This window comes from Eumetopias jubatus, unplaced genomic scaffold (genome assembly GCF_037043125.1).
Source record: "Eumetopias jubatus isolate StellerSeaLion01/CBP00866 unplaced genomic scaffold, mEumJub1_p1.0 scaffold_17, whole genome shotgun sequence".
In the NCBI taxonomy this organism is placed as follows: domain Eukaryota; kingdom Metazoa; phylum Chordata; class Mammalia; order Carnivora; family Otariidae; genus Eumetopias; species Eumetopias jubatus.
The window spans coordinates 55,702,083-55,714,789 of record NW_028274823.1 but is presented as its reverse complement, the minus strand read 5'-3'; the positions used below and the strand labels follow the sequence as shown (position 1 = coordinate 55,714,789).

The following is a 12,707-nucleotide window of genomic DNA, read 5'->3' as shown; positions in this document are numbered from 1 at the left end:
TCAGATAAAATTAAATTAAGAAGTTTCTAATTTAGAGTGGTTTAGGACTTCTCCTGACTCAGAGTTTGCAACCTTCTCAAAGGTAATAGAACATCTGAGGCAGAAAAACAGAAATGACTGTGCAACAAACTGTGGAAGGTGAATGCTTAAGATACTGTAAACTTCACGCGGCCAGAAAGCCATTCTCTTTTCAGTCCCAATTCTAACCACTTTAGCTCTGAGAACAACTCTAAATATCTATCATGCAAATGTTTTCCTACTTCATTAACTAGATGGCTACAGAGAAAACGGATACAAATGAAGATGCTTAAAAAAAGGGTGGCGGAAGATTTGATTAAAGCAATGATTAAAAATTTGTAAGTCTCCTGGAATAACATTCACTTTAAGGAAGTGTACAACATTATTGAAGGGATTTCAGTCTTCAGTATCTGATAAGGTATTATCAAAACCTTAGAAGGGGAAAATTGTTAATTCTATTATTTCCTACCACATTATGCCTGCATACTTGCTTTGAAGCAGCTGTGGGTGAGAGAATCTACGATTTACCATTATTGATTATTCGCTACTTAAATCTAAGAACATAATTTTGAACTTCGGCCACTCAAATCAATCAGCACTGAAAAGAAGTGTGGTGGGTTCAGCAATAGTCTTGGTTTCAGTCACGTGGGTTATAAAAGTCTTCCCTATTACTTCATGGAAAAACCATCTCACATACAAATTTTGAAAAGTCAGTCAATATAGCATCTCACTGTCTCCCATAAGGAAAAAATTATTACAAGAAAAAATCAGGGGCGCCTGGGTGGCTCAGTTGTTAAGTGTCTGCCTTCGGCTCAGGTTATGATTCCAGGGTCCTGGGATCGAGTCCCGCATTGGGCTCCCTGCTCTGCAGGAAGCCTGCTTCTCCCTCTCCCCCTGCTTGTGTTCCCTCTCTCGCTGTGTTTCTGTCAAATAAATAAATAAAATCTTTAGAAAAAAAAGAAAAGAAAAAATCACATCATAAAAACAGAGTTTCACTCTGAGGATCACCAACCATTCTACATTGTTCTAATAACTACCATCTCCCAGGAAGCCCTCTAAATGAAGAATTTTTAAATCAGTTTGAACTCTAACATTTATAGGTATCCCTTGAACACCACTGACCATTAAAGGTATATTAAGAATTTAAAAATTGGGGGTGCCTGGGTGGCTCAGTCGTTAAGCGTCTGCCTTTGGCCCAGGTCATGATCGCAGGGTCCTGGGATCGAGCCCCGCATCAGGCTCCCTGCTCCATGAGAAGCCTGCTTCTCCCTCTCCCATGCCCCCTGCTTGTGTTCCCTCTCTCGCTGTGTCTCTTTCTGTCAAATAAATAAGTAAAATCTTAAAAAAAATTTAAAAATTATAGTTTGCATATTTCATTGCGGGCACTGTGCTAAGCACTTGAATTACATACACTTCTTTAAGTCCTCACTGCAATACTATGAGATAGGTAATACTACTATTTGCACTTTACAGATGAGAAAACTGAAGTTCAGAGAAATTAAATAAGTAGTGCAAGGTAACAATGCTATAAAATGGCAGGACAGGTCATGGTTTGACTCCAGAACCATTATATGTTATATTGTATCAAATGCAGAGAAATTACTTGCAGCTTCTGAAATTGTTAATGGGGACTGAATATTTTCAGAGCAAAACAAGTGTTCACTATTATAAAATATTAATCCTGGGACTTAGCTTGTATCAGCTCAGTTATCTTGAAGAGGAAAGTCTAGTTAACAATGTAGGTGTACAATGTATTTTTATGCCTTGACTTGTTCAGATGCATATTTTAATCATTTTGAAAATGAGTATCAGTTCAAGAATGTAATGGCTCTTTATGCTCTTAATTAATAGATGTTAGACTAAACTGTAATTGGAAAAGTTTTTTATTTAAGTTTGGAACTTAAAAAAATGCATCATGGCAAAGACAGATATGCAAAGCAAAAGCTATTCTCATACTTTCTCTGCAATCAAAGATCATCAACAGATGTCTAGGCTAAGTTGAGAACCCATTTTTACTGGAACAGGAGAAAAAAATGTTTTGAGTATCTTTCACTTTGTGTAACCTCAAAACATGTTAGAGTATTTGTGCAAGGAAGTTATCTAGAACCAAGTCCTCCCATGTCAAAGTGAATTTCAAATCTTGTTTCATGATGGAAAAATGAAACATGAAGGTGTTAGAAATGTAATGTTTAGTCATGTTTATGCTTTCAAATCAACAATGATAAATCAAATGGGTTGCTGACCCCAAGTTCAAACAAACAATCTAAAATAAAAATGTATTTAAAAACATATTAATAGATGTCTGAATATTTGGGGCAATCAAGTAAACTACACCCTCCTTGGGAGCACTTAATGATTATATTATCATTTCTTTCTTCAACTTGAATCATCAAACACATGAATTAAATCAACATACTTTAGTAGTGGTGGAACTCAGAGACTGGAAAGAGACATTATGAATACTCCTCACAGCAATATAATATTTCACACCATTCATAAGCTGCATCTGAAGAACAGCTCTATGCTACCAGAAAAACAAAATGTATCCAGCCTTTCCACAGGCAATAGGAACTTAGCATGCAAAGGACAAATCCCTGTTAAGGAAGCAAGCAAGAAAGCCCTCTTCTATCAAGTCACTGCTCCCTGACCTTTGGAACCTTAAAGGATTTATACTAGTGTCACCAAAATGAGTGATATTTATAGTGATATAGATAAACAATCCCCCACTATCTAGTCTTCGAAAAAAAAAGTTTATTATTTTCAATACAAAAAGCTTATTCACAAGATATCCTTAATAATATAGTAAAACTTGATTTTGAATCCTTACTCAACAAAGGATATCACCTTCAAGAGTCAAAGTTTAAAGAAGACCAGTGTTCTTTTGTCTACTATGGTAGCTGATTACCCAATACAGCAGATTCCAGAGACTTCCAAGCACTTAACCAATTCCTACCTCTTTTCTCTTCTCATTTTCTAATAGGGACAGCTATGTGAGGCAAGTCATTTTAAATTCTTAAATTCTTAAACCATACAACCATCAAAGGGAAGAAAGACTTTTTAGATGCCTTGTACAAATTGTCCTGCCACAATTACAGAAGTAGAAGCAGCTTTCCTCAATCACAGGTATTAAGTACCTTATCTGATACACTCTCCTTCGCACTATGCCTACTAGTTGTGCTGTACCTGTTCTAAAACAGAATCTCCAGGCTTAGAAACATTGATACTGGGATTATCAATAAATTATTTTGACATAATCATTCAAGTATTTGTTGGTTTGTTTCAGAATGCAATTAAAAACAGAAGATAATCAACTGTACCAATAACAGGATAATTGGTTTGGGATTTGGTAAGAAGACTACTAAAAATATATCCCATTTTTAAAAAAAGGAAGCACAGGAAAAATGTTCTATAAAACTAAAGAGCACACTGTGATCTCATTAATTATATCATTAATTATTTTAAAACAAAAGATATAATTTAGTTTCATTTCTATTTCTATTAAGCAATACGAGAGTAATGTCTTTTTAAAAATGAATAGATTTTAATAATTTATAAATTATAATTAAAGAGTGTAAGTCTTCAAAGATCAATTTAAAAAGAACTTCTCTTTTGCCAGATTAAGACCTATATATTCTCTTTCATGATTTTCTTCATGTATTTGCTTGCTTTTCCAAGTTAAAGTTGTTGATTAGCTCAAAAAAGCAAACTAATGCAGTCTTTCTAAATGTTCCATTTGTTTCCTGTTAAGCCATTTTATTGAACAAAGTGCAACTAAACTTATCTGTATTTATCATGTAAGAAATTTCAAAGCAAAAGATTAATTTTCACTTGAAATTACTGCTGCCTCACCGTTCCTGTTAACAGTTTAACTAGGAACATGACATCCTGACTAAGACTAGTTACATGACCCAATTGACTGAGTATCCCTTATACAACTTAGTGGTAACAGTTTCTTGACCTTTTGTGTGACACATAATGTTAAAACTTCCTTTTAAATCATGCTAGGTATTATATTCTCAAGGGCCAGGGCAGTGTTGGAATTGTCATATTAAAGATAAAATATGTTAAAAGTGACAGGAATTGAATCATTCTGAACGGAGCAGGGGGAAGGACATGAGCATGCACTGAACCTTTGTCCCTAAAGCATTACTATGGATTTTGGAACATTAATTTAAAGCACATGCTGCTGAGTCAGTACCTGCCAGAAATCCTGATCAGAAGATGAGAAAAAGAAAAAAAATGGACATCGTCTGATTACATGAACAAAAACTCCAAAATCAAACATACATATCACAAAGTATTGTAACATATAAGGATGAATTTAGATCTGTAATAAATTCACTGAACACCTAGAAACAGGAAATGAGGAATACATAGGAATGTTTTATATATTATCTGCTAGGTACAATAAAACAAAAACCCCAACACCTCAATTCCTAACTTCCCCCAAATGAAACACAATTGCAGAAAAACTTCATAATACTATAAAAAGAAAACACACAAATAATAGTCTGTTTCTTACAGAAATGGGAAGGCAAACATTTCATTTTTTGTCATGGGAAGTCAAAGCATTTCTAACGTTTCCTATTAGGATGTCTCATGGATATAATATTTTTAAACTTCATGGCAAATATGTTGCTTTACCATCCATAATAAAATACAGGCAACCAAACTCAGATGAGTTTAAAGGATTAGTAACTACTCGAAGAGTTCAGAATGACTACTTAGAAACAGGTCTCCTGCAAAATTATGTTGCACTAAATGAATTACTATTCACATTAGTGATAAAAAGCCAGCCATCATGGAGGATGACATTTGATTAAGCAGTGTAGGTTAGCTGATTTAGCTGGGTACACCACTCCAAGATATTTGATATATCTTCATATATCAAATGGGTTTAAAGATTTTTTTTCAACAAATGAACTTCACTGTGAAACAAAATTCAACCCAAACTTACCATACTTCTCAAAACAAGCTTAGCAGAGTGATAAAAGTTCTTGACTGAGAAATATATGCTATTAGCAATTTACAAACCTAAAGCTGGGATTGATGTGACAGAGGCCCAGAGGATTTTACAACACATGGGTGAGATGAATCACTGTGAATGAAGGACAGCTCAGATATGAGAAAACAAACCAGAGGTCTCTCTTTAGTTCATGGACTAGCTATTTAATCCCAGCCAATTGCTCCTTATAGAGAGCCCAAGGAGATTTTTACAGCTGATTTAACTGGCATGGTGAGAGCAATTAGGCAGAGGAGATGCTATTCTGTAGCATTTCATACAAACCAAGAGGATAATATATATGACAGCAGCTAACTCCTTTTATAAATTGAGTAAAGGGCTCAAAGTCATGGAAAGTAGCTATAATTTGTAGAGCCAGATAATTTACCACATTGTCCGGATTTTACTGAGAAGGTGATAGAGAGGTTAAATGGTCTCTTGACCAAGGTTACCTATCAAGTATGTGGGGAGCCCATTTATGAATACAGAATTGTCATATCCAAAGTCACACTCTTCATCCTGTGCTATTACATACTAAGAAGTACAGCGATCCATAACGTTGTATTTTTCCTACTCAAGGTCAGCATACTTACAACATCTACTAATTATTTACACATAACTGTCAAATACTTAGATGCTCAAAATGGAAATCTCTTGGAAAATATTTCAGACACCAAAGCCAGATTTTCTTAGGGCTGTGGTGTGTTACAAAAGAGCTAAATTTGCTAATTTGTAAGAAGAGAGAAAATTGAGAAAATGGCTTAAAATAATTTAGAGAACTATGGATGCAAAAGAAGATGAACAAACAGACTAAAAGTAAAACAGAAAACTGCAACAGGTGTCAAAGGATTTCTTGAAATGCTGAATCAGAATGTTGAGTTCCTTGGTAATGCAATTACATTCTAAACTTTTGCTTGTTTAAAGACTCACTATAGTAAGTGGCCCTATTCAAATGATGCTACCTTTAACACACAACCAATCAATATTTGAGAGTAAGTTTAGTCTGTAATAGAAATATTATTTTCTCTAATATCTTGATGACAATGAGCCAAGATCCAATTTTTCAAATATAGATGACAGTGCACACTTTAAGAGATCATTTCAATAAAAAGAAAAGACAGCATTTTTCAAAATGCTCAATAGTGTTCACGGCATATGAGAAAATAATGGAGCAAATAAAAAGGAAGTTGAAATTCTGATTCCTAAATTTAAGTATTAAAATTTATATACTCCTTATACCATGTGGTTTCTCAGGTTAATAAGGAGTTTCTAGTTGTACTCTATCAAAGGAGAAAAAATTAACTTCAAACATGCTTAGCAAAAAGAAAGTGAGATATCAAGGGTTTTGTGGGGTTTTTTTGCACAAATGGCATTAAGTTATTATTAAAATAGCTACTTGACAAGAGAAATTTCTATTTACAAATAGATCATATAGACAAATTGCTTAGATATATGAATAAAATACCCCAGTGCTTAAGATTGAACTCTGAAGCCAGACTACAAATTTGGAATCATGCCTCCACTACCTACTAGCTTATATGATCTAATGTTAAAAAAAAATTATTATGTAGTTTCTTATTTGTAAAATGATGATAAAAGTAGTGGCTGTGTGGATTAAATGAGTTATATGTAAGCACTTAAAACAGTGTGTAGCGGTGCCTGGCTGACTCAGTCCAGACAGCAGGCGACTCTTGATCTTGGGTCGTGAGTTCAAGCCCCACATTGCATGTGAAACAAAAACCAGAAAACAAAAATAGAGTGTAGCATGTGATAAACACTCAAAAAGCTCCAACTATTCTTCTTTTTCATATAGTTATAGTAATAATTCCTGCAAGAGACAGAGTCGAGTATTTTTCATTTAGAGAGTTTACTTTAAATTGCAAAACTAAACAACTGACAACTAATGAGTGAATATGCTAATGTGGTTTTGAAAATGGGCTAAATCTTCAGCCCTAAAATAAATATGTGAATATGAAATCCTTGTGGAGAACTTCAGGCTTCCAGGAATGACAGGACCTCTGCTATGTGAAAGTCTGCTTTATACCACTCCCCCTTCACGAAAGACCTATGCTGGGACCTGTTTTTGCTAACTGAAAAAAACCCAAAGAGGATTTTTGCTTTTATGAAAATGGTAATAATTTCTTTGCTTTATGCTGTTTCAGCTTAATGAAAGCTTCCAAAGGAATGCTCTACTTTTAGACAGTGGGGGAAATCTGTGCATTCTCTTGGAATCTGCTACGCTTTTTTTAAATCAAAAATTTCCCTATTATAAAAGTAAGACAACACAGGTAATATACTCTATTGTAAAGATGGGATTGGTAGAGCAAATAAAAACATAAAAACATGGTGAAAAAATAATACAATTCTGTCTATATATTTGTATTTAATAGAAAAACCTGAAGAAATATACCAATTCACCAAGAATTTAGACTTGACTTAGGTTCATCTTTCAAACCAAAAGAGAGAAAGAGAGATGTGCCTAGTGAACAATGCAGAATTCCCATAACATCATAACCTGCTATATAAATGTGAGCAGAATTAAAACAGTTCAAATAAATGTGAAGATTCATCAAACTCTTGTCCCATGGAGCTTTCAGTCCCTCCCCTCTCCTAATTTACATTTCCTTGATCTACAGTAAATTTCACATTACTATCCATGTCAAAAAGTAATATTATACTTGCCCTTATTCCACACTAAGATCTTATCTATGATATAAAGTAAATAAACAACTTAAGTAAAGCATTAAGAGTATTATGGTATAGGGGAAAATGCTCACATTTCCCTTGGGGAACCTAGACTTTCCCCTAAGCAGAATATCATTTTAAAGTTCATTTATCAATATTTTTTTAAAGAACTCTTACCTAGTAAGCAATTAAAAGCGTTTGGTTATATTAAAGCTTTGATTTTTAACTATGGCTGCCATTTTTTTTTTCTGCTGATAACTTTTTCTGTTATAAACACTGTAATCAGTTCTTCCTTTTCTAGGCTTTGACCATACTTTTATCTCTTTCACCTGAATGTGGACAATGTCATTGGGGGGGGGACAATGTCATTTTAATTTGATGTAAAATATTTTTTCTGTTCCACATGTACAAATATTCTTGTAGGTATCATAAAAGAGAGGAATAAAACACACATTAGCTCTTTCTTCCAAACTGGAGAGATTCTAAGGGTACTGTAAATACAAATAACGAAAAATGCAGTCCAGAGGGATGCTTCCTGAAATGTTCAGGGAGTGGTTGGGGGAAAAGGGAATTTGATAGAGAAGGAAGAATTAAAAAGACTATCTTCTGAAAAAGAAATACATGGTAAAATGATAACAATGAACAATTTACTTTCAATGGGCAATTCACTGTTACTTGACAAAGAGTACGAGCTTTACAGTTTTTAGAAGAGAGAAGAGGATTATGTCAAAACTCTGGAACATAGGTATTCCTTGCTTAAGAAACAATTTTACCTAGACCATGCAGTTTTCTACTGTAACTTAAAAAAAAAAAAAATGGTGGTGTCTGGTCCAGAGAGGGTTGTCTATCACATACAACAGGAACAGAAAATCCAAAACAATTTCTATCTTTGATATGCTGAGGGAAAAAAGGGAGGGCTAAGAGAAACAGGAAAATAAAGGGTATAACCACTTGAGATAAGCTACACCAATAAAAAACAGCAACTAAATCATTAAATGAAAGAAATGTTTGATGATTATATAATATAAAGTCTCCATTTAGAAATGATGCTTTATTTTATAGGCCAGTTATCATGTGATTAAAAAATTAAACCCAGAAAAAATATAGCTTTTATTAAAGATATAACCCAAACTTCATGAAGTAACTACATTAACAAGTCATAAACAGAATGCATGGATATTGCAGGGGGAGGGTGCATTTTTTAAAAAATCTCTGATATATTACACTAAAACAAAAGCCAGACTATATTTTGTATTACCATCTGTATAATAGTGCTAGTACACTGTAGTGATATTCAAATATCCTTTAAGAGAAAAATGTGAACTTTCAAGCTTTGAGTTTTTGAAGATTTTATTTATTTATTTGAGAGAGAAAAAATGAGAGAGAGCATGAGAGGGAGGAGGATCAGAGGGAGAAGCAGACTCCCTGCTGAGCAGGGAGCCTGATGCGGGACTTGATCCTGGGACTCCAGGATCATGACCTGAGCTGAAGGGAGTTGCTTAACCAACTGAGCCACCCAGGTGCCCTCAAGCTTTGAGTTTTTGAACTTTAAAGACCCAGTCTGAATGTCTTTTAAAGCATCACCTATCTACAAAGCATTTTCTTAAAGCGAAGGGACACTATTGCTTCTTTATACAAGGCCTGTGTTAGTAGATAGTTCTGAAATGCATAAATGATGCAAGTGCCAATAATAATGTATTTCATGACTTTTCTACAAAGGAAATTGCTACTAAGAGTAAAGGATTAGTGTACATTAACATTAGGTAGTGATGGGCTCTGGAAAAAGATCCTCCCCCAAATTCAAAAGCTGCTTTAATCAAATTCAGCTTCACTATCAGTTGAAACAGGAATTTACTTAAGGGCTTTTTCTAGTCAAACAAAAGAGAGAAGATGATAGGCACCAAAACAAGAAATAACTGTCCAATTATTTCTCAGTATCAGTTGGGCCTTCTTTTCTACTTTGCATTTAGAGGTTGTATGAAATTCAAACATAAATGAGAAAACTCTACAAAATGATACTATTTCTACATTTGTTCTTGCTTTCAATGACAAAAAGGCTAAAGTACAATTCAATTAAAAGACAATAAAATAAGGCAGTGTTACCTACTGGTCAAATGATACACTTTATTACATGGTGTGTTAAAAGTTAAAACAATGGGGGGGATAAGAAGATGGGAGTAAATCTCTAAGTAGTTCATAACTAGTTTTATCTTTCAAGTTAAAACAAGAGAAAGAAAATGACCCATTTAAAAATCAAAGCAAGTTTAGGGGCCCCTGGGTGGCTCAGTCGTTAAGCGCCTGCCTTCGGTTCAGGTCATGATCCCAGAGTCCAGGGATCGAGCCCCACATCAGGCTCCCTGCTCAGTGGGGAGCCTGCTTCTCCCTCTCCCGCGCTCCCTCTGCTTGTGTTCCTGCTCTCGCTCTCTCTCTCTCTTTCAAATAAATAAATAAATAAATAAAGATCAAAGCAAGTTTAAAAGGAAATTCCTCTAAGGTATTAGCTTTGGACTAAATTTCTGGCCATCTTGCATAAAATGTACTATAATTACTACACAAATCTGTTTTTTCAAGAGGAAATTGTTTTAGGATTTATACACTCTGGAAGCTGCTACTTAAGAATTAATATATTCTGACTGAGAGAAAGAGAGACATGAAGATCTAAAGGAAAATAATAAGATCAACAGTTGATGATCCTTATTACAAATATCACAAATACATGGCAAAAATCCCTGGAAAAACTTCTAAACTGATTAAACCCTAATTAATGTTGTATACCTCATTACACAAGGTTTAAAAACAGCACAGAAACTACTTTCTTAAACTTCATATGAAATAAAAGACTATTCATAAAGACATAAACTAGAGGTGAACTTAGTTTAAAAATCCTATTTAAGAACCATAACCTTCAGGATATATTTGATGGAAATTAATACAGTATTTAAATGAAATACCTGGCAAAGGGATTAAATATGCATATCATAACGTGGATGAAGGAAAAATCCATACACTCTTTGCTAGGGGACAAGCGGCCTGGCTCAGTTCTACACTACCCCTATGAGAGTCTGCCATTCCTCTATTCTCTTGCAGAACCTGTTCCCTTGGTCAACTTTCATATGCCTGAATTTCATATGAGTCATACTTTGAACCATTATACGTTGAGATCCCTAAATCCTGCTTTCCTACTCCCATTTCAGAATTTTATACTTCAGAGCCCAAACATTTGCACTACAATCTGTCATAAAGTCTGCCTTCCAAACAAAGTACTGCCGTTTTCATCTCTACAGCAAGGTGGGCACTCAAATACTTATAATATCTTACTGCAGTTTACTTTTGTTATTTTATAAAAATAAATGAAAACAGAAAAATGCAAATGACACTAATGGGAGGAAATACAGAGCTAATAAACGGAATATGATCGAAACAAAGGTGGAGCTCACTGGTCATGCCCAGAGTTGCAAATTTTTAGCCTCAAGTGGACAGTTAGCTGAAATAAAAATTTAAAGAGCATTTATGAAACATGAGTGACCACTAGGGATTTTATATTTGGAGACCTCTAGGAATGGAAATTCTCCTATAACATGTAAATTTACTGTTCAACTTGCACATATTCAACTTCTTTACATGTTTTCAGATTTACATATATATAAATATAATAGAGGACAGAAATCTCATGCTACTCTGAATTCCTTCAGTGACCAAAAACTGTGATTTGTTAGACTGATTTTGCTATAACATATTACCTACTTAATGAGTCATATCTCCAAAGAATATGTGATTAGTTGATTTTTCCAAGTCATCAAATGTTTATTTGTCCCCTCCTATATGGCAGATATATGCTGGACTCTGAGTGACACAAAGATAAAACAGGGACCTGATTTGCCAGAGATTCTGAAATCAGACCCTGACATCAGTGCCTGAAATAACCTTCACATGAATATGGTACTTGATTATATATGAGGCAGAGACAACCAAGGATCAAAGATGTGGCTGTCCCAAAGCAGAGCCAGCTCTGAACCTGTCTCCTAATATTCTAGTTCAATGCTGTTTTTGATCATTTTTTCTTTTAGAATATGTGACTTTAAAAAGAGCATACCCAGATGAAGGCAATGGGCCATATGAATGGGAAAGGCAATTGTTAGGCTGGAAGCCTTGACTGAGATCACTCAGCTCTTAAGGTGGCCACTCGTTCTTTCCACCTGTGCAAAAGATCTTAGTATTTATATCTTCACCTTATGAGTACACAGAGTTTTATATAATGATGCAGGGTCAACATATTCCTGCAAGATCAGCTTCTACTAACCCTGACCTCCACCCATTTAGACCCCTTTTGTGATCCTGCCTTTTCCAGCCACTGCATGATTTTCCTTCCGATTTCCTTCTCTTTAAGCTTTGTAGAGCCATCCCGGGCTCTCTCTTCTTTCTGATGTGCTTTCTTCCTCCTCTGTAAAACTGACCTTTTACTTTTCTTTCTGACCCTGTGTAATACTTTCTTTTTCTTTTTGTAGAGCTCAGCCTGAAAGGGAAAAACATGTTTAACTGACTGCTTTGAGATGATAAAATTGAAAGTTTCATTTTCTATACTTAAGAACAATTTATTATGTGATGTATTTGTGCATAAAATAAAGAATTGAAAGAAAGTATAATGCAAATGTATATACAAATTTGGGGTAGCCTTCATAATTATTATAAAAGCACCGGTAAAGACTTCTATAATTTTCTAGTTAGGGTTACTGCTATATAGTGTCAAAGTCTGAGGAAGGTCAAATCAAATAAGTGTTTTTATAAGAAATGCAAATGTAATACTGGGGGCTTGTTAAGCTTTATGATGGCAATTGAATTAAAATGCAAATGTCAACATACACTTACTATATACAGCAGGCTACCCATGAGTGTTACCTTATATGGAAAAGTGTAGAAAACCCTACTTGATTTTTTCAGAAGCATCTGAAGGCACTTATAGGCCTTCCAACCTAAGAAACATGCTCTTTTGACAAGAAGAACA

General features: G+C 34.6%; 1 protein-coding gene across 7 annotated transcripts in view; it reads right to left on the bottom strand.

Annotated features, from left to right (window-relative positions):
• The window catches only part of MICU1 (mitochondrial calcium uptake 1), a 239,994-nt gene that overhangs the window by 125,243 nt on the left and 102,044 nt on the right, over window positions 1-12,707 (bottom strand). The gene's annotated exons all lie outside the window — the stretch shown is intronic.